The sequence below is a fragment of the Amblyomma maculatum genome, chromosome 6 (assembly GCF_055883805.1).
Source record: "Amblyomma maculatum isolate TAMU_Amacu chromosome 6, ASM5588380v1, whole genome shotgun sequence".
In the NCBI taxonomy this organism is placed as follows: Eukaryota; Metazoa; Arthropoda; class Arachnida; order Ixodida; family Ixodidae; genus Amblyomma; species Amblyomma maculatum.
The window spans coordinates 141,624,256-141,646,780 of record NC_139349.1 but is presented as its reverse complement, the minus strand read 5'-3'; the positions used below and the strand labels follow the sequence as shown (position 1 = coordinate 141,646,780).

At 45.9% G+C, this 22,525-nt stretch overlaps 1 pseudogene; it reads right to left on the bottom strand.

The window, feature by feature from the left end:
- Nucleotides 1-16,835: 16,835 nt before the first annotated feature.
- On the bottom strand, nucleotides 16,836-19,351 carry LOC146186909 (uncharacterized; annotated as a pseudogene).
- Nucleotides 19,352-22,525: the final 3,174 nt, after the last annotated feature.

Sequence of the window (22,525 nt, the reverse complement as noted above, 5' to 3'; positions counted from 1 at the left end):
GGTTATACACCAAATGTAAACTGATAAGTGAGAAAACCCAGTTGATCACTTTGCAAGGTGCAAAAAAGTTTAGGCGAGCCGCAAATGCAACAAGGACTAAAAAAGAACTATAATGCATTCTACATTGTTGTAAGGTTCGCACACGTACATCATCGATATCACTCAGTAGGCAAGTAATCATATGCGTCACAGCAAAATGAAAGCAGCAAATGGGCATGGACATGAGCATCGACAACATCTGATTTTGATGACATCGAAAATATGTATATTGGTACCTCTTAGCAAAGATATGCAGCAGAATAGCTGCTCAATACCAATGAAACTGAGTTGGCATGCAGTCTGGCGAGAGTAGAGCTGTAAAAACAACAAGTATGGAATGTGATGTGTGCAACTCCATAACAGCATCATGTCAGTATAAAGCGTACATTGCATCATTTGTCTAAACAGTTGTCCAATGAACTTAACTCATCCATGTTACGCAGGAAGAAAGCAAATTGCAATAATTTCTTCAATTGTTTTCTTTGTTTTTAACCAAATATGTTTTCATGCTCAACATGCCTTAGGTACACCAAAGTGTCCATATCATGAGGCACAAATGCATATGGTGTGCCTTTTTTCATAAGCATAACCTCCCGCCATACAGTACAATTTGTTCTGGTATCGCGTCTAAATAATGTTTTTTAAAGACCTGATATGCTTATAAAGTGTTTAGCCCATCACATACAGAAGTGTTCAGTCGACCGATTCATCGCACAGATATTTATTGCAGACATAGGTGCACATAGCTAGCAGGAAATGAAAATAAACCGGAAGGTACTCTCAAAGTGACAGCTGCCGTGAAAGTACACGATATTTTCACAGTGTACACAGTGCCGTCGAGTACCCATATCAGCACAAAGCGCAAACCGCGGAATAGTGGCATATTAGTAGCTCGAAAGCCGTCCAGCTAACGGGAAGGGCTCGGCAAGCGCAGCACATACACGGACGACGATCAACACAGGTGATCGACACGTCGCGGAAACAATGTCGTGCGCTCGTTTCTGTGGCGGTCACTGCGACCAACAGAAGGGGTGCCAGACTAGCTGTCACCAAGTTAATTTCAGCATTAGAAAAACACAGTGTGTGACTAATTTTGCAAACATGGACAGTACTCTTCCTTGCTAGGAGGCAGTCGCTCAAGTCGTAAAAACTTTCGCAAAACATGCACGGGCACTTTTCGATGCGCAGAGGAGCCAATTCGTGCGCATGAAAATCACCGTGCTGGCCATCGGCCGTGAAGATCCTCGCTGCTAGCGCTAATCATAAACACAACGTGACACCGGTGCGACCTAGTACACTTCGCCGGTTGGAAGATCACTGTCTTCAGCTCAGCGCAGATGACAGTGGCCCATAAGATCCGACTTGAGGGGAAATCACTATCGATAGGAACACTAGTATTAGCAGTGCGCGCTAAGTATATTGGTTTTTGCGGGAAAGCAACAACCACAATCTACGCTTTGCTTCGCACCACTGGCGGCCATGTTGCCCTGGCGAGATCGGGGAGGAGGAGCCGGGACGTCGCCTACACTGCAACCAATAGCTGCAATCCGGTCGCCTTGCTGATCATCACGTACGGGCAAAAAGTTCAGTTGAGTCAACGTTTCTGCGAACGAAGGATGCAGGTGTGCGCTATTGTATGCCCCTCCGGACCGGTCGTCTCGGCGCGCCCGCATATGTGCGGAGCGGGTCTAAAAAGCAACTGTACAGCGGCCTTTAAACCGGTACACGTGTACGTTTACACATCTCCCGCAAGCTAAATATCTCTGATGTCCGCGAGTTTTGGCGAATCTAGCCCAGCGAAACATACCCATCGGCCTATCGTAAACGAACCTTTTTTTTTCATCTGTACCCCTTATGCGACGTCGTCCTTTTGCAGTCGAGTTTTTAGTGGCGGTTGAGAAGCTATATTCAAAACGATGCTTTCCGGGAGGGCAGCTACAGGCGCACGTGTGCCGCTGCAAGCTCTAGGGAACAGAGCATGCACCAACGAAGATGTGAACGAGACAACCGCTGGATACCGCCGGCCGAAACTATTTCTTGACGTCCACTGGACTATTCCTTTTTCGACCAATATTTCAGAGTCGCATGACGTACACAACATCTAAACGATGGATCATATGCGTGGTACGCCAGCTGGCGTATCGTGATGTCACGTGCGAGCCTTTTGCCAGCACACCATGCAGCACAACGTGGCGACATTCGTAGCACTCGCTGTCAAACACAATCTCTAGATTTTGCGAGAAATACAACTAGCTACTAAGCGCACACAAATTAAGAACCTCACTTTATCAGCCAGACTGCAGGGCAGTGTTGTCCTACTGTTTGACTGTACGCATGTGAGATGAGCTCGCCTGAAAGATTTAGGTGCACTGGGAACATGTCGTCTAAGCAACCTGCAATCTGTCAAGGCATGTCTTCATTTTGATAAAAATGCAGCTTTGTCGCCAGCTGAAAAGAACGCCCGAGACATGTAAATTTACCGCAAGATTCTGCGCATTCTGTTCTGTTTTTGCTAGCCGTGTCACTTGCTGTGCGAGCCTGAAGCTCCCAGCGAAATATGAATGCATGAGGGAGAAAGTACAGGGCCAAAAGTATATTCAGAAAAGCACAAAACGGCGCGAAGCCCCCAGCTATTGCACGTGAAGGTTAGGGGCTTAGCACTACAGGCGAGCGTTCACTGTAGCACACAATGCAGGGGTACAAATGGTGATTCGATGACCATGTTCAGGACCTTAGTGCGCGCGAATAGCCCCCGCATAAACAACAGTGTACCTGGGCGTAAAACACATGCACGCATAAGCAGTGCTTGCACGAGCGTGCGTGTCACGTCTTGTCAACTAAAAAAAACAAACCGCTCAGAGCACTAAACACAGCAACCCTGGATGCCAGGAAGAGGGAGGGGGGTAATTGAATACATTCCTTGGTAACGCACGTGGGGCGGCACTACGCGGGACTATCTGGCAAGGAGCAGTCGGGGTATGATGTCATCTGCTCGAAATACAATCAAAGGCTCACCATCGTTCGCTCACGGGTGCACGCACTACCCCGTGGCCATAAGAACTTTGTAAGATTTGTCGGGATTACACCGAGCGCCTTATAGACCACGAGCACTGCACTGCAATGAGAAGACCTAGGTGGCAAAATATAGTAGAGAACACTGCACATATTGCCACACGATATTCACAGCTTAGCGTAGCCTAACAGTCGATCACACAGGATGAGAATTACGCCTGTCTCAACAAAGAACTGTGAAACAAATCCCAATTAAATTTATTCAGGAAAAGGACAGGAATCAGGACGTCATGAACTACCGCAATACATCGCATCTATTGTTTGCTCCGCTATGCACTCCGTCGACGCTTCGGCCCACGCCAATCCATGAGCAGCAATTGAGTGCAACAACAAATACTGTCGACGAGCCGCATCCCCTTCCGCTGCCGACGACGCCCCCTCCTTTCCCTCGCCGACCGTCCCATCGCATATCGCTCTCGTGAAACGCCGCACTGGGATTGGCGAGAATACCCACTGTGATGTACAGTGTCCACACGAGAAAGCGCTCGGAAAGAGCCTAGAAAATAGTCGAACGTTCAGTCGTCTTTCAAAGCGCCCTTTCTGTATTGTTGTCCACCCACCGGCTCTCACTGTTCCAAGGTCGCATAAGCCACGCGATATTCTTGGCTCGAGTCGGGTGTATCTGACCCCTAGCCAAAACAGATGCACATTGAAAAACACGCATACCACTTAGGATAGAAATAATTGACGCGTCCCCATCTCAAGCAAGATAATTTCGACTTCTCCACTTTTGTAGAGAAAACAATTACATTGAAAAAATTTCCCCGGTTATACACATCCTTGACAGTCCTCACTAGATATTTTCCGAATAAGGTAAGCCGTGGCAGTCAGAGAGCCCTATGCACGCATGTCAATATAGAACACGAATGTAGCACGTCAAGCGTTGCACGGCAATGACTCCCTCAGAATGACAGCTCTGCTTGCTTAGGAACTACGGCGTGAGACAACAATGCTTCCAAACAATACAATTTATTTAGTTGCTACTGTGACGAAAACATCGAAGACGGCGCCGATCCCTATGGCTTTACGATGAACGCCGTCAGTTCGCCTGTCGGCGCCGATCCTCCTGAAAAAAAAAGGTTATATATCAGAACACTGCAAAAAACATGGACAACAACCTGACTTCAACAACATGTACATGCATTTTGAAACGTGCGGAAAACCAAACGACAAAACAATTGCTGTGCAAATTGGAAAGCATGGCGACTCCCGTATTAGTAGTCCCTAGTTCAATTTCGTTATCAGCTCAGGAGCTGACATTTCATCGGTTCAGCGCAAGAACGGCAATAATATGGCATGTGTTCTCACGCGTTGTGCATAAGGCGAACGTTTTTTTTTTGTGTTTATCGCTTGGCCGAAGCGCCTTACATCCGTATTGTCCGCTTTTTTTTGCGCCAGTTGTTTGAAGAATGTCGAACCAATTACTCGCCCAACAGCACGCTATATAAACTCTTACATACCTCTCAAAAAACCAATAATTCACGCGCCGCTTGCCGCGCACAAAGTGGCGATGAATCTCCAACGCCAGCACGCTGCCTGCGAAGGAATGAAAGTGATCATTAACATTTGCTGGATTAAACGCTCATGATCCCGAGCTTACCTCTGCTTTGTTCTAGGATCCATCGATTGACAAAATTTAGAATTCGCCAGTGCATGGTATTGCGGGCTGCGCGGGCGACTGGCGGCAACGTCAACAACACGACGGCCGTACAGCGCCCACGCAGCCACTCCACAATAAGTGCCAGGCTTGCAACAAGCCTGTCGGCATCGCCCATGGTCCGCACCTGCAAGTAAATAAACACAGATATGAAAACGCGTGCACAAATGTTACTCATCCCCAAAAGCGTGCCCTGGTAAGGTCGTTAGTCCCGACCAGGACGACGATCATGGGCTTTATTGTGGCCACCCTGCGCAGCCGATTGGGGATCTGCTCTGCTCTGGCGCCCGAAATAAGAGTAGGACTTTCTGTGCGGTGCAAGTGTTAAGAAGACAATGCAGGTTCGGTACGTAGTGTGGGGCTCCGCAGCCCCTTGAGGTGTTTTAAACCGCGCGCGCGTCTTTCTATTTGTATTGTGTTTACACGGGCAGCGGGAGTGCGCGTGAGCAAGCAGATAATCTTGGGGGGCGTGATGTTAGAGGCGACAGATGAAGGGAAGATAAGAGCGTCGGAAGCGAGTCGCGGGGCTTCTCTGCCCCGGCGGAGGGTCCGGCGCGGGGTAACCGGCGAGCGTCATGGGCCAGCAGGGTGTGCACGGACGACTGAAAGAAGATCGCCGACTCGAAGATGGAAGCAGTGCCTGCACAAACAGCCTAGGCGTATTCCTGTGAGTTGCTGTCCCGCGAGGAGCAATCTTTCTTGTGCCGTCGTTAGCGCTTTGGCCCCATTGCTCGTTTGATTCGCTCCGCAGTGTGTCTTGTTTCGCCGCGGTAAGGCCCTGACATTCTTCCCGCTTTCCGTTGCTGTTCTATTGTCGCGCGCATGAACAGCCTGTTCTGAGCGAAGTAGTGCCTTATGTTTCTTTGTTCTGCTTTTTTTTTTGCTTATCCGGAATAAACCGGTGTTTTTTAGAGACTGGATTTGTCACTCGTCGGGCGAGACCATGGCTCGCGAACCTGTTTTTGGAAGGCGAGGCCTTCAGTAGGTAATAACCACAATTTACACTTCTGTACATGGAAGAAGTAAACAGAAAGCATTCTTACCGATGTTTCTGTGCCTCAGGCCAGAAACCTGCTTCGCTAAACGCATCAACATACTGTCTCCAATTAATTGGTGATGGTGTAGCGAAGCGGGATTGTTTTGAAACATCTGCATCAGAAAATTAAAAAAAAACTGACAATTTGTAACGTGGTTTCAACAGCAGGGAGCAGACGGAAAATGTTGATGAAAATAAGTGTACCGCGGGATCGAGGAAACATTGCCCAACTTAGGCGAATTCCACTTAAAACAGTGCTTTCGTGTGTCGCAGAGAACCTTTAAATACTTGGTGGAATCGTGCAGGCGTGACTCGTGTCAACAGGACACGAACATGCGGGCTGCAATCTCAGTCGAAAAGCGAGTAGCCATCGGACTGTACCGTCTGGGGTCAACCGCAGAAGATAGAACTATTTCGCATCTATTTGCTCTCGGCCGGTCAACCGTAAACGAGATCTACAGGGAGCTTTTCAAGGTCCTCCTCGAGAATCTGGAGGCTAAATGGCTTCGCATAGTACGTCGCGACGAGATGGCGGAGCACGTTCTACAGTTTCATGCTGTCCACGGTTTCCCGCCCGCCGTCGGTACCCTTGACGGCTGCCACTTCGCGATATCGCCACCAAAAGAGCATGTTGCCGACTACTTCAACTACAAGGGGTGGTAAGTTTTTTTTCAAATATGATCCCTTATTTTCAACCATTTCGATTTAGATTCTCAAAAAGATAAAAGAAGAGCCAGTTGCATGATTTTTCGTGTCAGGTTCTTCACTTCTGGAAAAAAATTTTACCTATGCAGTCCGTTCCCTAACTAGAGTTATTTTATTGAAATTTCATCAAAATGTAGGAATTCTCTCTGCAACATAAATTTCATGGTTATTGATTTAGTTGTAGAAAAGATGTCTGTGTACACGGTGAAGCTTATTTTATTTTATTTTATTTTTTATTTCCATTCAGGCACTCGTTGACCACCACTACCGCTTCCGTTACATAAATGTCGGAAGCCCAGGCAGGTGCCACGACGCCCATGTGTACGGCCGTTCGCAGTTCAGCAAAGTGGTTGAAGGGGAGCTGTTTCGTTCCCCTGTGGTGCTGATAAGAAACACCTGTGAAACCAATAATCTTGTGTGACTAGGCATTTCCGCTCACAACCAACTAGCTTAAGCCTTATGCAAATGCAGGAAACGGCACTCCTGAAGCAGCATTTAACTATAACCTCTCTAGAACTAGGACACTTGTAGAAAATGTTTTTGGACGGTTAAAAGCTCGTTCACGTTTTGTTCTCAGAAGAAAGGAATGTTGACTTCAAAACGCAAAGCAAAAAATCCGGGCTGCCTGCTTGCTTCACAATATTTGTGAAATCTTCAAGGACAGTGTTGAGCTGCTGTGGGAGCAGGAAGCGAGTGGACATGATGCCGCCAATGGGCAACAATCTCACATTACCACAGTAAGTGATGTGCAAGGCGAAGTGGTGCGAGATGCTCTGGCCAGTTTTTTCTGGAAGCAAGCGCAGTTCACAACTTAACGTGCTGGTAGTCAGTGATGCCTATGTGTGCTTCGGCGATGCACAGGTTTGCCTAAAGGCACATTCACGTTTTTGTGACTTTTCTACAGTCCGCACAAAATACCCCTGTAACTTGTCTGACCGTTCGTCGTTTTAGTGATGTGCAATACTGTTTTCTGTGTAGAAATGTATACTAGGCTAGAAGTCAAGGATGAAGGCCCATCGCTTCCTCTGTATTATGGCGAGCTGCCAGCGGCAAGAGCGACGATGCAGAATGTGTTCACTTGCAGTTGTTGCTCAATGTCGCTTATTCTGTCCGCTTGTTTGTCGACGGTTAACTGCAAGGCTCTGTGTTGAAAGTGACGATGCGCACGAATACACAAATATGCTGCGAGCACGCTTTTCCAAGGACCTCCTTCAGATAATGGTGTTGGCAGGTTCTCATGACTGCTTGCATGACAATTCAAGGGATGGCACATGCGAAGCTGCCTTAGGACAGTGCTCTCTGTGTAATGTCATGCCACTCCCTGCATTGTCCCGTTCGCAGGGTCATTAGAATCGGTCAAAGCCAGGAAAAGTAGCTTCATTCTTGAGCTGCATCCGAAAATAGTGGTGTGAAGCTCACTAGTGTAATAAACATTTGAAATGATTTGCTCCCTTACAGCTGGCTACATTTATTTATTTTATTTGTTTACAAGTTTTTCAAGGATATCGATGAGCCGGTTTTCACGAATGGCAGCCCGTTCTTCCAGAGCTAACTGCCCATACAAAAATTTCCTATGGTCAGCTATAGAAAATCTTTTGTATGGTCGGCTATAGAAAGTTGGCCCAAATTCTATAGCCGCTTCTATGGCTCTGTCTTTAGGTTTTTCTATAGTCTGTTCCATAGAAGTCTTTAACCTGTTCTATAGACTTATGGCTCCCTATGTACTGCAGTTTTTAGCGTTTTCTATGGTCGCATACAAACGTTTATGGCCAGCTATATAAAATCCTGTGTATCGTCGGCTATAGATATTTGGCCCAAAAAGGTACAGCCTGCTATAGAATTCTATAACCTATGGACTTATTCCGGTGTCCTAATTTAAGTATTTGCAGTCTTCAGTATTTTCTATGGTCAGCTATAGACAATTGCGCGCGCGTATGTATGTATGTGCGTGCGTGTGTTTGTGTATGCGCAAGTGTGTATGTGCATGTGTGTCATGCTCTATATCTTCGGTTTTATTTTCAATTGGATTAATATAGAACTAAAAATTGGCCAGCAGCCCCCATGACTAAAACCATCATGTGTCCGAGGTACTCACTGCAGGCGTATACTTCCATGCGGCGACATTGCTCCCACCAGTTATACCATGATTGTGACGTAATCCTTTTGTCGTACAGCGTTGTAGTTGATGACATACGGTTTCTCGTTGCATACAGCACACAACTCTTAATCAAGCTAGAGTACAGGTTGCGCGAGGGATTCGAACCGACGATATATGTAGTTTCATATAAGGGTGTACGCCTACTGGTCTATTTGTTTTGGTGTATACAATATTCTATAGCCAGCTAAAACAGGGTTTATGACTTGCAGTCTGTAGCTTTAGAAGCATTGACATTTGTATAGACTGCTAAAGATAAGCTACTAGTCTATAACTTCGAGAACATGCACTTTTCTATAGGCAGTTAAAGCAGCTTATATGAATTGCAGTCTGTAGCTTTAGAGGCATTGACATTTCTATAGAAAGCTAAAGATAACTGTATGACTACTAGTCTATAGCTTCAGGAGCATACACTTTTCTATAGCCAGGTAAGCAGCTTATATGGCTATGAGTCTGTAGCTTTAGAGCCATTAAAATTTCTGTAGACAGCTAAAGATAACTGTATGACAAATAGTATATAGCTTTAGGAGTATTGGCCTCGAGATCGAGCAGAGTCGCCACCTTGCGGCTCAGCGGCGAAACCTACTCAGTGTGGATGCGTTTTCGCGTCGCGTACCAGCCCGCAGTGATTTAAGCGCGCGCATGCGGCGTGTACAGGAGTGTTTTTATTTGTTTCGCAGTTCCTGTGAGATTTTGCTTACCTATATGCCACTTGAAAAATAAATATGAACACCCTACAACCCTACGCTTCATTAAAAAATATATATACTTGTCCGTATCGAGCATGTCATGCTTGGATAAGGACATCATCCATCGCGGTCTTGTTGTGGTCTTCGGCGTTTGAGATCCTTTGACATGCAATGTCTCAAACGAAGTGGTACTGTCGTTACCGCCGTGTCAAAGCAAAACAGGTCGCTGCCGTCAATAAAAGTTAATGCAAACGCTCAGAAATCGCATATTCCCGTTTCTGTTTGGAATACCGCAGCTACTAAAACATATGCCACCGCAGACTGCTTCATATAGCAGAATGCAGTTTGAACAGGCCACTCTATGCCTGCTATGCCTTCTGTATGCACGAAAGAGTTGTGTGAGTACTTTTTTGTTTTGCTTTTAAACCTCTGTCGCGGTGTCTCAATGGTAAGGGCTCTCGACTACTTATTTCGAGAACGGGGGATTCAATCACAGCCGTTTCGAAAGGCGCTCCTTTGCTGTGGGATTTGACTGCACAATAAACAATCCCACGAGGTAAATGTGGTGTTAATAATGAAAAAGAAAACGACACCAAAACCAGCATCTGCAATCATCCGTCATAGCCGATGCCGCTTGCATGCGTTACACCCGGGCCAATATGCATTTATTTTCTTTTTTTTTGTTGTTGTTGTTGTTGAAGGCTTCTGTGCATTCGAAAAAGTTTTAGTGAGCACATTTTGCTTTAGAGAAGTGCTCGAAGGTTTGGGAAACATTCCCTGCACCTAATTGTTACCCTAAATATTACATAATACACCTAGATTAATATACTTTACTGGTAGCCTATTATAATTATTATAATCCCTTTTCGTCCAAGTGCTGTCTTCTGAGCAAACTTGTCGTTTCTGACAAGGGGAGTAAAACAGCTTCATGCGGGCTTAAATATCAGTGTTTATATCGGGAATAAATACATCTTTATAGTCGCATGATAAGATGACCTCCATTTCTTTCGGAATAGTTTTATATCCGGCCTCTATTTTGGAAGCAACCCTAATATTTTACTTCGTATAAGATTCAGTCACTGGTAAATAATTAGTGAGAAAGAAATTTTCAGCCTGTAAATTGCTTCCCAGAGCATGACAGTGCCCATGCGCAGTTTATAACGATGTCTTCGCAGCGAGAAATTCGTAGCTTGCACTTTAACGTTACCGAAAATTAATCGCTGATTATTGTAAATTCTGTCAAGTGTGTAAAAGTTCTCTCACATGGTGTAATTTATTGGCATTGCAAAACAAAATAATTACGCTACTAATTTACCGTTATATATTAACGTCACACACATCAGAAATCCCTTATACTTTCGTCAGTTTCAGGAAAGCATTTATAGTTAGTGGCGCATGCAGTAATACGCTATCACATTCTATGACAGTGGCCACAAAAAGCATCTCGGCAAATTCAATCCACTCAGCGCTGTACACGTGAACAATCAGCTTTCCTGTGCGGCGAGGTTTCCTGTATAGTGTCGGTGTGATCTCATTTTTGGGGAATACTTGTGCGTGGCTGTCTGGGCCAGAGTTGATGTGCACTCAGTCCAAAGCAACTCGCCATGCAGTGCACTGCCAGTGCAACATCTAACCTGCTTAATCCTCGAGTCAAGTACGATATAATGAACCAGGCCTTCTCGATTCAATCTAAAGTACTGCAGGTATCTGCGTGGGCTTGACACTAAATTCGCCGGTCTCACTCGCATGATACACGCGCAAACTGTTTAAAAGTCGATAAGAAAAACAAAGCTGTCGTTAGGCACGTGTGCGCGGTACAGCGCAAGAAACGTGCAAAGTAAATCGAGAAGTCTGGTGGTTGCGTGCTTTGTTTTCCTAAAATCCGCTCTTCTTCTGCTGCATTGGCGAAATTCATCAATTTTTTTCTGCAATATTGCAGAAATACAGCAAAAGACACGTTTTCATCGCCAAAGAACCCGCCGTAAACTCGGAAGCAGACCTACGCATCGTGCGTTTCTGCGTGCGCCGCCGACCGCCGATCCACACTACCGGAGTGACGGTGGCGCCACCTCTAGTTCGATCTCGCGGCGAATACAATGTTCCATAGCCAGCTAGCAGCTTATATGGCTTGTAGTCTGTAGCTTTAGAGACATTCACATTTCTATAGACCGCTAAAGGTAACTGTATGACTAGTAGTCTATAGCCTCAAGAGCATAAACTTTTCTATAGGTTTGCTAAAACTGATTCTATGGCTTGCAGTCTGTAGCTTTAGAGGAGTTCAAATTTCTACAGACGGCTTAAGATAACTGTATGACTAAAAGTATATAGCTTCATGGACATATGGTTTTCTATAGTTAGCTAAAGAGGTTTTGTATGGTCCAGAAGCTATAGACAAAGTGGTATAGAATTTTCTATAGCTGCCTATAAATATTTTAATGGCACTTTATAGCCGACTATAAAAGTCCGTAGATAGACATAGCTGACCATAAACTTTACCATTGAAGTACATAGACCATTTTTATATGGGTGGCGATCCTTGAGCGCTCGATCCTTGGTTCTCTGTTTTTCTGCAGCACAGCGTAGCTGCCGTTGCTATTCAAGCAGCTGCTGCAGGGCAGTTTGGGCTGCCAGCCCCTTTGCAGCAGCTGCCCTCTACCTTTTAGGTGCATGAGGCAAGCTTGCCGCGTTGGGGCTCTCCACTGCTGAAGGCAGCGGCGAAGCCGTCGTGCATGGGAAGTTCTCAGGCTCTTCTGGAGTCGCAGCTGGAGAAGGAGCGTCTTCATTTTCATTACACACCGCATCTGGTTCCGCGGACTCCCTTTCTGCTCCCTCCAGCATGCTGTAGAAGATCTGAAACAGTACACATGTTCTGCGTTAAAGTAGCAGATATGGTTCTACATGCAGCTGAAGGGTACTGTAATTTCAAAAAAATTTGAATCACGGCGTAATGAGGTTTCCCCAAGTATTGCATGCTGTTACTTCAAACACGGGCCGCATACAGAGAAATCTGTTTTGTTAGCGATCTTTCACACTTACTACAAACAAAAAGTCACCACAACTACACACCAGCTCAGCAGATTCGTTCTCCTTCTGACTGCGCGGCCTGATTCCTCCATCAGGCTGCAGTCATTGACTGGCGAGGAACCCAGGAACCTGTGAATGTCCCAATAATAAGGCCAGGAAATACCTCCTGACCCTGTAGTTTTCCCACGGCTGAGAAACCTGTAAAGAAAAAAGCATTAACTGTGATCTACACCGCTTTACCTCATGGACTTTATTTTAAATGAAGTTTTAGAAAAATACGGAAATTTCGCAACTTTAATGCATGGACTGCTCTTATTGTTGGCTATTAATTTCTGAATTGAAGATATTGCTGCAACGTAACGTGTAAACACGGGAAGGAACATTTGCATGACAAAGGTTTCCAGCAGTTCCATGTGGAGGGAAATTTATGAATGCATATAGACGCAGAAACACCTTAGATAAGTTGTACATACAAGCAGGTGTGAAGCTCTTCTATTTGCCGCGGTCACTCGGTGCCTATAGCAGTGGGTTGCTAAGCCCAAGAGCAATGGAGCATTTTAAACCGTAATCGATGTAGAGTATACCTGAGGGTGATTATGACCATGACAGAATATAGAAAATAGGCTAGCTGACCACAGTCTGTGGTGTTCACCTGACATGCGAGGTGTGCAGCTTGTTCAAAATCACGCAAAAGAACACGCGGGAGCATTACATATCATGCCAATCTAGGCGAGAAAATAAGTTAGCTGACGCATATATCTGGCTTGCACGTGCAGCGCGCGAGGTTGCATCAACAAACATGGAGGCAAGACTGCTCAAAACAACACAGCAGTTTACGCGAGAGCGATCCAGGAATAGGGCTTAGTCGGGCTGGTTTGTTCATATTGAACGGAACGACGAAACTGCTGATAGACGGGATGCGAAAGGAGACAGACACATGTGCCTCTCTTCGCCCTCGTCCCCACCTGTCAGCGCCTTTTGGTCATTCCGTTCAGCAGAGGCGATGGAAATCATGCCATTTTATGAGAGCGTTTAAAATATAAAACTCACCTATATTTGTTGCTCAAGTTTTCAATTTTTTTCACTTCCTTTGTTGTTTTCACAATGCCGGCGGCTTGCAGTTTCTCGGCGATGGCCGCGTATACCTTTGCATTGCGCTTCGTGCGCCGGAGGTCGCCGAGGCTGTCTTCCCAAAGCCTTATCAAGACATATATGTCTCCGACTCCGACCATGATTTCCGCTTTCTGTTTCCCTCGGCCGCTGGGCGGAATGCCATCTTGTACACTGCTAGAAACACGCTGCCTGGACAGCAGACGGAGCAACACTGCCGCAACATAACCATTAACGGTCGCCGCCATGAGAGCAATCAGCCATCGTAGCAATGTCAATGCGGCTCCCCTCACGACTATTGCAGCTGAATGAACGAATATTGATTGCAATTTTTGCTATATATATATATATATATATATATGTAGATATATACATACATACCCTACAGTTAGCGTAAATTAAATTTAAAAGGTCAGAAAGGTAAAAACGTTAGACAAAGAAAGTTTTCTCGGCAACGTTGCATTTTATTTTTGGAAAGCTACTATCGGGACTACACACTCACCTGCCGGACAAAGTGTAGTGAGTTCCCCAAAATCACTCCGCGCTGAGTGCATTCAGCAGCGAGTGTCATTAAAGTTTGTCATCTGACACGATACGAATGACACTAAAGGCGAGTGCACTCGTTGAAAGTGACACGAAACTTTCTTATCTGACATGGGTAAGTCAGCTTCTCTTCAAGGCTTGTTTTCCAACTAAAATGTCTAGTTCCCAGACGCCGCACTCGCATTATTTGAAGAAGTGAGCAGAGGCAAACTTCGCCTTCTAAATAAACTGTGGAATGTGCAGTTGACTTCAAGATGACTCAGGGAGACGCACCAAAAAGGTACAATGGTTGAATGCCACCCTTTCATATGTAAAAAAGAGGATGAAAGGGGTGGAGATTGTCAAGCCCCTTGCTGCTCCAGTGTGAATGGTTTCGGCCCATTCGTCACACTCACTCCCTCCTCACTCCCTCCTTGTCTCACTTTCGCCAATCGCCAGCATGAATGCACCATTGAAAGGCGCATTCATGCTGGCGATTCATTGCTTCTTGAAACAACTTCTTTCGGTAGCAGATCCGGTTTCAAACACTCCACAGAGGAAGAATTTCGACAACTCTCATGCCTCTTTTCGTTTCAACAAAGACTGCGAGAGTGGCGTCTGGGAACAGGGCCTTTTGGTTGGAAAACAAGCCTTGCAGAGAAGCTGACTTACAGATTTCCGCAAATCGTCTATTGTCCAAAAAGGATGAATTTGAACTACTCCCTCACCCCATGTAAAAGCTACAATTGACATTATTGCAGTAGCGCAACTGTCTTGCGACCGCCAAGAAGAGTATGTTTGACAGGACGGGTTACCGAGAAAATGACACAAATTTGTTTTCCAAGCAGTGGTTCAGTGCATGGTTGGTCTCGCCTAGCCTCCAAAAATTTTACGGAAGGGGCTCGCGGGGGTAATGGAAACGCTGTACACACTTTTCGAAAATTCATTGCTTCTTGAAACAACTTCTTTCGGTAGCAGATCCGGTTTCAAACACTCCACAGAGGAAGAATTTCGACAACTCTCTCACCTGATGCAGAGGCTACAATTCATGATCTAGAGAAAAGCAGAGAGTGTCAGTCGAGTGAAAGGAATGAATGAATACCTGAAGGCACCACTCGATTGAGGACGTGGTGCGAAAACCCCGAGACACCACTGGTTCTTAGCACAAGGAGACGCATCCACATTAAGTGGAAACACAAACAGTTTATTAGGGAAGGACCGCGGAGTGAGTTTTTTTTAGGTGACAAGGCATGAAACGCACGCTGCGTGCGTGCACGTGTTTTGCGCGCATACACTGTGGTTTATGCGGGGTCTATTCGGGCGCACGAAGATCCTGAACATGGTCACCGCATCACCCTTTGCACCCCTGCATTGTGTGCGAACAGTGGACGCTCGCCTGCAGTGCTAAGCCGATAACCTTCAGCCCAATCACTGAGGGGCTTTGCGCTGTTTTGTGCTTTTCTAAATATACTTCTGGCCCAGTACTTTTTCCCTCACGCTTTCATATTTCGCTAGGCACTTCAGGCTCGGATGTTTAGGCCCAATGGCCTAAACAGCTGCTTTTCCCCATCCCGCCAGGTGCTTCTGGACAGTCTCTGCTGTGCAGGGTGCCTTCTCAACATTCCTAGTTGCGTCAAGTGTTTCTTCAAAAGTAGTTACTTTGGCAAAGTCACGTCATGTGTAACATTGTGCTTGGTTCCCCGCCTAAGTAGTAGGCCAGATTATACATCGTGTGATGCTTTTTGTTCAAGGTACTGTATTTGGCACAGTGAGAGTCCATACTTTGGTGATTATGTGTTCTTCCTTATTTATATTCTTACTAGGTATGGAAAAACTTCTGTTCACCCTATAATAGTCTGTGGTAACCCCATCGCTTATTAGCGGACTCGACGAGTTCACGGGAGAGTATGATGGCTGCATACAGTCAGCTGCCTACTACTGGACGTGTTTGCGCGCCAAGAGATCCGGAGGACCATTGCACTCTTTGGTGTGTTCCAGCAGGGTTTCCTTACTCACCCTTCGAAGAGATCCGCATTGCTGTTTGAGAGACGGACATTACTGTTTTGTTTCGCTGCAATGGATGACAAGAGCTATCTATGGCTATTTCTCCCACTTCCATTGCGTTCTGTACGCTGATTACTTCGCTTTTAATGAAAGAGCTTTATGGCATTGCCATCCTTATTGTGGCTATTTAATTCAGCATCTACGTGTAGTGTGTCCTAGAAACTGGATATATATTTTCTTTTTCTATCACTCCTTTGCACAGGACTGGGTGGATCTTTTTTGATACGCTGGAGCTTACAGGTCGTTCTTTCTTGCCAACTACTCGATATGATATGGCGATCTTTAGCCTTTGAAGGTTTTGACATAGGCAGCCTCATTATTTGGTTCATTCGGCACTCCTCGTTACGTTCTTCAAACATATTTTGAATGCCGAGTCACATGAGCCTGTTCATTGGCATGCAAAGTGGATGTCATAGTACCGCTTTGACTGCACTCCTGATGTCTAGCTGTCTTCCTCAGCTTTAGGTGTGGATAGCGAACGTGATAATACATCCATCCTTGCAGTGCCATAACCATCAAACTTCAGTCGTTTCCTCAATTACCTCAAACTCTCATTTATGTTTTCTACAGCGATTCACAGGCTGCTCTCCGTTATAATCGAAATAGTATGTTACCCTAGACTTAAGAGGGGTCTCTAAAAAGCACTGTCGGCTCTCCATTCATAACCCATCACTCTTAGGTGAATTCCTGGCCATAAGGTATTGTCGGAAATGATATGGGTAATCAGTTAGTCTGCAACATTCAATACTGGGCGTCGTCAATCCTCTGGGACAGCCCACCTACAAGTGTTGAAGCACTGGCCAATTTGGTCCTGCTTGGACCAAGTTGGTCCGATGATATGACAAATAAACAAAATGTATAAAGGTGCCTCTTTGTCTCAGGTTAATGGGTGTGAATTTCTGGTTGCATGCGTTTGATGGTCTTTCTGTTAGAGATGAAGTGTGATATAGTGACAACGCACATATTTCTACACAGTGATTACCGTGTTTATTTTTCAATGCAATTCTACGCGCTGTGGCAAATAATGTTTCAAATATACATACTGCAGTCTTGGAATTAATGCATCAATAAACTGCACACATTTCCTTACAGTTATTGCTAAGGATTCCACCTTGCGGTAGGCGATAAGGTGGACTTATTCCAAATGCAGGAGAAATAGTCCCAATTGGACTTGTGTGTAGTAGCAATGTGTGGGCCTCAAGGCATAATTTTCACCTTCAGGTAAAATATACGGCACTTTCTTTGCCTCACAAGGTCAGAATTTTTTTGTTTTGCCTAGAGTAGGACTTTTCACCTCTAGCAAGATGGCTGGCTTTCGATTTTTAAAGACAATGCTGTCTTGGCTGAAGCCCAGTCATGGAACTAGAGGGTTCACACAAGGCCCATTGATGACATTGCATTGCCTGTGTTCAACATATACTCCTCCATAGCTGGCTTTTCACGAGCCTTCCCATATCTCGTGGCGTCGTTGCCTGCAAAGTTCTGTGTCAGTATTTTTCTGACCTTGGCTTCCCAGCTCTGATCTGGTGATGGCACAAATCTGTAAAATGTGTGTGCCTTGCTTCCAGTTATCTGGAGCATTCGCTCCCTTTGGCATTTTGTGCTGTTCTGGCCAGCTGTCTGATCACAAATGTTTATTGCCTGTGCTGAACTCACAGCAACCATGTCGGCATAAAATTTTGACAGACGAGGACACAGGTCTGTCTTTAGCGCTCTATAAATTGTGCATTCATTTCAATCCTGAAATGCAATTTCGTGAAACTGAAGTTCCTCAAACATCTGGGCATGTTGGCTGGCAAGGATATGCTGCAATCATAAACTGGGCTCACATCTTGTGTTTGTGTCACACATGTCCGCAGCACTTTCTTCGACATTATAACTCTGAAGGCAGCGGCCCTTAACAAGCCTTGCTAGGGCGCTTCGTGGAGCAGCAGCAATACGCCGCTGTCGGATGTCAGCAAGTTTTTGAGGCCCCAACCGGATTCTTGCTTTGGAGACCACATGACACAAGTCCTTAACCTTTCTTGGCTGATTAATATTCTTTGCTTTCAGCTTCCCCCATGATTGCATCGTCTGTGGACGTTAGTACGTCCAAGTTCTGGATGCCAGTTCTGCAGCAGTGAACAGATGGCATTGCATAGTAATAAAGCATTTGCAACAGCAACTCTGGAATTTTGTTTGAAAAGAGTACTACATCCACACAGACAAGATACAGCCCACAAAACTGTGGCAAAAATGTTGGAAAATAACAACATAGGCAGATTTATGTGAAAAGATCCTATTCGGCTCTGGGATCATCGCTGCGCATCCTTACCTGTGTGTAAAAAGCAACAGTGCAATCATGTGCTTGCAGCAGGAAAAATTCCCTGCTTTGCACAAGCAGTCGCCCTGTAAAGAAACACCAAAACATTCACTCCCTGGATTTCAGGAAAAGCATTTTCATGTTATGATTCATTACTCTCCAGTATGCTTTCAGCAACGTGCATATATTTCATATTTGGAGTAAACAGCATAGCTAATCTCCACAATATGTGCTATTAAAGTATTCAAAAATGACTCAACGCCCGCGAGCCAATATTAAAACGACGAATTAGTAATGGAGGCAACATGTGCGCTAAGGGGCGTTTTGCAGATACGTTTCATCGAACGATGAGCAGACCAAAGCAATGCTCGCACTGCATTAAAATCTGCTTTCTATAATGCGTGCATGAGTGAACGTTCGACTTGTACTGTACGACAAATCCCGCTTTAGTGATCACATGCAAGCAAATGCATTTCTTTACAAGCGCATACAAACGGTGCCTGTTTTTGTTTGCAACGCGATGGAAGAGTTCGAACACCGTTCAGGTTGGCGTAGCTTAGCCTGCTGCCACACCTTGCATAACCTCAGGCGCACTTCTTTTGCAAGGCGTATTTCGGCCCACTGCCCTAAAGATATTTCTACACCTGAACAGCAGACGCGAAGAATGGCCTACTTTGTTGACGCAAGTAAACGGGAATTCCATTGTTGAACAACGGCGCGACATAGCAAACAAGGACAACAAATTCAGCTAGTAAATAGCGCAAGCACCCACCTTTATAGATTCGCCGCTTCCATACTCGAAGCACAGCCCGTGCGGGCTTCGCCGTACGTGTGATGTTTGCGGGCATAATCCTTGGACGGTATACGAGGAGGCTGTACATTCCTTCACAACGGCGCAAATAATATGCCCTGCATTTAAAACTTCTCCTTCAACAAGACACCAAACACGTGTTTCTGCTCATCCGATGTGGGACATAATGCATCCTAGTGTCAGTGGTCTTTTAAATAAAGACATGCCAACATTTAAGGCGTGGGTACCACGGCGGCCATCTTGGTATTAGTTCAGATTCTGACACCAGGCTACGCCACTGATTCACGACTGAGAAAGTGCCTACCGGTCTCGCCCGCAGTGGCTGAGCGACCCAACCTTGGCTATGTAGAGAAGCTTTCTTTTGTTGGAGGGTGGGTCTTCAAAGCCCCATTCTTCTCCTCGCCATGCGCAGGGGGAAGCTTTCACCTGTTCCTGTAAATATGAAAGCAATCTGCACTCATTTTTCTTTTCTAGGCTGATTTTTCTTGCACATTGTTTATATCAACGGGATACCAATGCAGATCAGGTAATAGACTTGTATCAGCTGCTATCAATTGATCTGAAAGTACCTCTTCGGGGGAGGCGTTGGTATCCGAAGGAGGCATAGATTCCTCATGAGCCTGGGATCATTTGCTGGCAGCGATCGGAGAAATCTGTGGATTTCCCAGTAAAACTTCCAGGGCATGCCCCCGGACCTCGTCTGAGTACCAGTCCTTGTCAGCAGCCTGAAATATTATAAAATAAGATTTGTAACAATACAATCGAAAGAACATAAATCGTGAAATTACTTAGCCGCTGCTTAAAAATAGCCATGAGGATATCTCCAAGCAGTGACTGTGTGAATGCTACGGCAGCGGAAAGTAGCTGACGACTAATGAATTAAAAAATAGATTTTCAGAAAACTTCAACCTGTATTTGTTTCCCAAGTTCTGGATTTTTTTTAAATCTCCCTTGTCGACCTATATATGCCAACGGCACGAAGCCGTTCGGCCATGATGAGATATAGGTTTCTTTCGGTTCGGCGGAGGTCCGATAAGAGGTCCTCCCAAATTCTATTTAACGCTCGCGTTTCTTCATCCGTCCATGTGGTCCTTTCTTTGCATTGGCCGTTCTTCTCAGCTGCCATATTTTCCCGGCGCGTTCACTGCAAAGGTTTTTACTGCCCACTGAGAAGACTGCACGGCAATTCCCGGCATAAAAGATCTGCCGGAAAGCTTTCTGCGACCAATAATGCAGAGTATACATGTGGAAAAACACATACCGGCGATGAAACACGATCACGGCAACGATCCCACGGTGAACAAAGAAGGGAACAGGGCGCAGGAGGATTTCGCACTTCGCACAACGCAAACTATACTGCAAACACAGGTAGCATACAGGCCAGCAACAAACCACCACTATCACCACAAGAAACTCTATGACCACCACCGCTGCCTAGCTGCAAATGGCTTCGCTGCAGTGGCGCGAACGCCGCGGTGGCTGCAACGCGACACGACACGTTCGCCGGGTACGCTATCCGGCAGCCGGTATCCCCTCAACGAGAGCCATATTGAATGAGTGCCGCCCCCTATAGGAGGTGAAAGTTGCGAATAGCTCCCCTCTGCACTTCCCCTCGCTATCCTCTACCCATGATTTTGCTTTCCCGCCAGCTGCAGCTCGGGTGCTTCAGATTTTAGATAGCAGTTGATGCGGCCGGCAGCACTCTTTTCCTTCATTTTGTTTAAATAATCACCACCCACACAACCTATAATAGGCAATTGTTCTCCCACTGTCATCCTTGTCGATTCGAGGTGTGCGTCGGAGCACAATTATCCATTACAGTTCGCATTTGAATGGGCCAGGGAGCCCCTGCCATTCGCAGGGGTGCAAATCTGTTGTGAGTCAAAGTATAGTATACAAGGGCCACATAAATATTTTACATCATGTCGCACCTTTCCATTTTTGGTATCCACTTGAGCTATCGTGAATGTATGTCGACCATGTATTATGAACTCGTTCAAGCTTCCACTCTATCAAGAACAGTGAACAACAACAAAACGAGGTGACGATTAACGTACTTTTCATTTACATTACGCACATTCGGTCATGGCCGAATCGAGCGGCGGCGGTGTGCGTCGTCGCTCAAGTTCAGCCGTGGTAAGCAAGCTAGCACCCCGTAGTCCTGATATCCGCTGTAGTTAAGCTAAGAACAGGTGAACGCTTTCCCCTGCGCACGGTGGGGAGAAGAATGGGGCTTTGAAAACCCACCCTCGAACAAAAGAAAGCTTCTCTACAAAGCCAAGGTTGGGTCGCTCGGCCAACTGGGGGCAAGGCCGGTAGGCACTTTCTCAGTCCTGAATATAGTGGCGTAGCCTGGTAGCAGAATTTGAACTAATACCAAGATGGCCACCGTGGGACCACGCACCACTTTGGCCCACGCTTCCCATAGACGGCACCTCCGTCCTGACCCAACCGGGGGAAACCGCGGCAGTCGCCCTTTCCTATCCTTCCCTACATCTTTCGCTTTCCTATCTTGTACTTTGCAATAGTCCTGTCTCCTCTTCCTTTCCTGCTTTTTCCATTTTTTTCTGGCAGCTCGGGTTAACCCTGTGTTGCTAACCATCCTGTGTTACGCCATATTTGGTTATAGTCAGGGTGTACGGCTGGTGTGGGCAAGAATGCCTTGCACGTTCATGTCCCATCCCCTCGTTGGGCTCCGTGGTGGGCGAACTCCACCCTGACCGAATAACAAACTTACCTTTATGGCTATAAATCCTCTAAACCTGATCGCCCCGACAAACGGAGGCGGACCAAAATTGCAGAGGAATTCCTCGGAAAACCAAAGAAAAGCTATGCCAAGTTCTCTTTCATTCACTCCAAACTTAAAGAAAAACCAGCCCGAACATTGTCCCCATTCTTAGTATCAAAATGTTTAACAAATGCCTTAGGCCCAAAGTATAAAGTGTCTAAAATAGCAAATGGAGACTTGCTTCTAGAGCTATGCCACGAAGTTCAACAAGAGAAACTGGCCAACATCCAATCTCTTGGGGATGTCCCGGGGACCGTGACCCCACATAGATCCCTAAACACCCTTCGGGGAGTAATATCTGATTCTGACTTCCTTGAAATAACTGAAGAAGAAATGCTAGATGACCTCACTGAACAAAATGTCGTGAATGTCCATAGAATCAAAATTAGAAAGGACAACAGGAAAATCGGAACAAAGCATCTGATCTTGACCTTCAATTCCAGCTCACTGCCAAAGACAATTGAAGTAGGATACCTTAAAGTCGAGGTTCTTCCATACATACCGAATCCCCGAAGATGCTTCAACTGCAGAAATATGGTCATGGATCACAA